At 34.5% G+C, this 4,745-nt stretch overlaps 1 pseudogene; it reads left to right on the top strand.

Moving 5' to 3' along the window:
• The first annotated feature begins 450 nt into the window (after window positions 1-450).
• LOC149188558 (uncharacterized) lies at window positions 451-3,912 on the top strand (annotated as a pseudogene).
• The last annotated feature ends 833 nt before the right edge of the window (window positions 3,913-4,745 follow it).

Genomic DNA, 4,745 nt, shown 5'->3' with positions numbered 1-4,745 from the left:
ATGAAATATGTGATAATTCGAACTATGCATTAATATCACGAATTCATTGAATGAACATAGTTGTGTACACTTTCATTCTCTGACTGACATCTGGATCTTCTGCCTGGGCTGCTTTGTATCCAATTTCAAAATTTATATGCCTTACAAGTTGTTTGGCTTTTAAACACGTTGGATACCGGATTCTAATTTCTTGTCATGAGATTTTTACGTTTGAAGTGGCATCATGTCTTTCACAAAAGGTAAATCTGGATCAGTATCAAGGTCTGAATTTTCATGCAGAACTAACCACCCATTGGTTACAAACCAGATTATTTCTGGGGTCTTTAACATGCAAGTGGCCTTGGAAATTTTCAAATGCATGACCGTGGCAACATAACTTATATAAAATCATATCCGCGTATCGATGCCATTTGACTATAAGTGGCACATGCATCTCGGGCACTTCGTGCGATGTCAAGCACATTATTTTCCCCAACAGTATTGGACCATAGCGATAGGCCTCTGGAGTCTGAACTGTTTACCTTAACATCACCTCAGATATTTTATTTCGCTATGTTTCTTACAACAGTTGGAACTACGAAGTTGCATGAATGTCGTGACTCGTGGCATTCAGGATGGTGGCCCTTGAAGAGCCTTATGTGGATTGCTCTGATGGTGATCCCCTTTTTTATTCCATCTGCTTTTATTCAATTCTATGGTGAGTTTACTTAAAATGATTCTCAGCAATCTATTTCAATACCAAATCTGGTTCAAATTACCAATTTTTACTCTGTTTCTGCTTAAATTAGACAGGTTTCATGACTTTGTGGCAAATTGCAATTAGACATCAAAATTGTCCAAACATGGACTTCATAAAATGCGTATCATAAACTAACGTCTTTGTAACTATTGATGCAGGTGAAGTTGCTAGATTTGGTGCCGGGTATGCTTCTCTTCTTTCACGTTTTTTGGATACAATGTGCCTTTTAAGTACACAAACAATCTGCTTGGATAAATTAACTTCTGGAGAATCAATTTTACATTTCACGTTTTTTGGATACAATGTGCCTTTTAAGTACACAAACAATCTGCTTGGATAAATTAACTTCTGGAGAATCAATTTTACATTTGTTGATTTGTAGAAAACAGTTGATGACAAATCCAGGGGTGGGGGTTGGTGATATTTTCACGCAATGTTTCACTAGTTCAGTGATATCTAACAGATCCCCCGTACAGCAATCACCTACGTCATCAAAATGTCTTTTGCAATTTTAACCTAAATACTACGACTAGATAACCTTTGTCTTCCAAAAGATAATATGTATATGCTATGCTATTTGTCCATGGTAAATTCAGGATTACATTGGTTACATTTGGGTGATATAGTTTGATCAATCACTAAATGGATATTATGGTTTCTATCTTATAGGGTAAAATTAATTTCTTGTTAAGGAATACTAACCAGGGCCAAAATTTGTCTCTTTTTTTGGTAGGATATTTCTCATCATACAACTTTTTAGTGTGATCAATTTCACCACCTGGGGGAATGATTATATTGGGTATTGGAGAAAAATATTGAACAATGGTACAACTCTTTCCCCTCATGTTCACCGTTTTTTTTCTTTTAACTTCAAGGAAGATGGATATGTTAAAAAATTGAAGTTTGAATCCAAAATTAGTTTGGGAGATTTTCTTACCATCAGTTTCATCCAGCTAAAGCCATCCCTAGATTAAACAAAAAATTCCTTTTACAGAGTGAAAAGAAAAGGAAAATTACTGGATGACGAACTGATATTAATTATGTTAATGGGTAAAATAACCTATAAGGAAATTGAAAAACATAGAAATAGTCAAGATGCAAATAAGGCATATGGCTATTAATACCTAAATTGAGATTCATATGGCCATTTATCATTTAGTTCCAATATGTAGATTTGGTTTAGAGTTTGCTTTCTTGGATCTTGTCAAAAATCAGGAGATAACAGAATCAAGAACATTTAAGTAGGATTAGAAAAATAAAGCCCTGTCTATCTACAGATATACACACATATTTGCCTCATGACCATATCGACGAATACGAGAAGCATCCTTAGTAAGTGAAGAAAGTGAAGAAAACTTGAGTAATGCAGAAGATGGGCATTTGCATTGTTACTTGAAATCCCAACTTAAAAATACAAAACTTGCCTTATTTGTTCCACAACTCAACACAACTCTATATATTGAATTGACATGCCAATGTACTAAATCTGAATTTTATAACTCATGGAAACATCAATTATAATGCATCCAAAAACATATTCAAATTTCCACCTCCCCTGTTTAAAAGCTATAAATCTAAGAGTTTTTTGTTCTTTAATTGATATCCATTTTCTCCTTATCATGACATTTATTTTATCGCCCAGTTTTCGTATATGGCATAACACTGATGAACAAAGAAAATTTAATTTCACACAGTCGGATCCTAGTGATTACAATGTCAACGATGGCTTATGATGCTTCCCTAGCTGGAATCATTGCTTGTTAAGGAATACTAACCAGGGCCAAAATTTGTCTCTTTTTTTGGTAGGATATTTCTCATCATACAAATTTTCAGTGTGATCAATTTCGTCACCTGGGGGAATGATTATATTGGGTATTGGAGAAAAATGTTGAACGATGGTACAACTCTTTCCCCTCATGTTCACCGTTTTTTTCTTTTAACTTCAAGGAAGATGGATATGTTAGAAAATTGAAGTTTGAATCCAAAATTTGTTTGGGATATTTTCTTACCCTCAGTTTCTTCCAGTTGAAGCCATCCCTAGATTGGACAAAAAATTCCTTTTACAGAGTGAAAAGAAAAGGAAAATTACTGGATGACAAACTGGTATTAATTATGTTAATGGGTAAAATAACCTACAAGGAAATTCAAAAACATAGAAATAGTCAAGATGCAAATAAGGCATATGGCTATTAATACCTAAATTGAGATTCATATGGCCATTTATCATTTAGTTCCAATATGTATATTTGGTTTAGAGTTTGCTTTCTTGGATCTTGTCAAAAATCAGGAGATAACAGAATCAAGAACATTTAAGTATGATTAGAAAAATAAAGCCTTGTCTATCTACAGATATACACACATATTTGCCTCATGACCATATCGACGAATACGAGAAGCATCCTTAGTAAGTGAAGAAAGTGAAGAAAATTTGAGCAATGCAAAATATGGGCGTTTACTTTGTTACATGAAATCCCAACTTAAAAATACAGAACTTGCCTTATCTGTTCGACAGCTCAACACAACTCTATATATTGAATTGACATGCCAATGTACTAAATCTGAATTTTATAACTCATGGAAACATCGATTATAATGCATCCAAAAACATATTCAAATTTCCACCTCCCCTGTTTAAGAGCTATAAATCTAAGAGTTTTTTGTTCTTTAATTGAGATCCATTTTCTCCTTATCATGACATTTATTTTATCACCCAGTTTTCGTATATGGCATAACACTGATGAACAAAGAGAATTTAATTTCACACAGTCGGATCCTATTGATTACAATGTCAACGATGGCCTATGTTGCTTCCCTGGCTGGAATCATACTGATGTACATTTGGTATGCTCCAAAAGCATCATGCGTCGTGAACATATTTTTCATCACATGGACACTACTTCTTATTCAAGTAATGACTAGCATCTCCCTACATTCAAAAGTAAGTTCCAATGACATAATTCACATGTAGTTATTAGTAAGTTGGTGATTCCTTATCACAAGTTCGTTTAGTTGAAGAGTTGTATTTTCTCCTTAGTGTAATTCTTAAAAGATAAATTAGCTAATATAGGAGAATTGTTTTGCTTTGCAAAATGCAAGTTAATGCAGGCCTTATGACATCAGGACTTATGGGGCTTTATGTTGTATTCCTTTGCTGGTCTGTTGTCAGGAGGTAACCACATTATATAATAGTCTTTTTCTATTTATATTTTTATCAACGTCAAAGCTTTCAGAGCCACTATAATTGAACTATTTTATCTGGTATATTCTAAAATACTTATATCACCCATTGGACCACAGATACCCCCATATGTTAACCACTCTAGCCTCTAGGTATGAGGAAGATTTTATATTACTAGGTAGTTTAGTTTCCATAGGCTAATTACTCTAGGTATGAAGCTTATATCACATGAAGTAGATAAGTGGACCAGTTTGCTGCTTCTGTTTTCCATTCATATTGCCCCCTATGTTTACAAGTGAACCAGCAATGGAGATATGTAATACAAGGCCACAGACAACAGGGAGAGGAGACTGGATGACAATTGTTGTAAGGTTTCAAGCCTCTATACCACTTTCTATTTTGTATCTCATGTTTCAGTATACATTCTTATTGGTATATGAATATATATAATGTGCATGAAATATGTGATAATTCAAACTATGCATTAATATCACGAATTCATTGAATGAACATAGTTGTGTACACTTTCATTCTCTGACTGACATCTAGATCTTCTACTGTTTGACATCTGGCACAAATTTTCCTCTTTCCGCTTGACATTTGTTTCCCACATGCATCATTATTCTGGGTTTCTCATCAGCTTGGGTTAGTTATGGCTGTAACCACCTTACCCTTAACCGCATTCTCGCCTCATTTGCCTTCTGTGTGCCTGGAGGAGCTCTGCTCACGACCGACGACATTGATGATTTGTGGCAGCAATCGCCTGCAAGTACTTGAATCATTCTAACATTAACCTGTTGCTCTGTTTTAGTTTTTTGCTGCTTGAAA

This window comes from Pinus tabuliformis, chromosome 3_1 (assembly GCF_031772625.1).
Source record: "Pinus tabuliformis cultivar Carrire ecotype Pingquan chromosome 3_1, CPIR1, whole genome shotgun sequence".
NCBI classification, from domain to species: Eukaryota; Viridiplantae; Streptophyta; class Pinopsida; order Pinales; family Pinaceae; genus Pinus; species Pinus tabuliformis.
The sequence above is the reverse complement of the archived record's forward strand: the minus strand, read 5'-3'. Positions and strand labels throughout refer to the sequence as shown.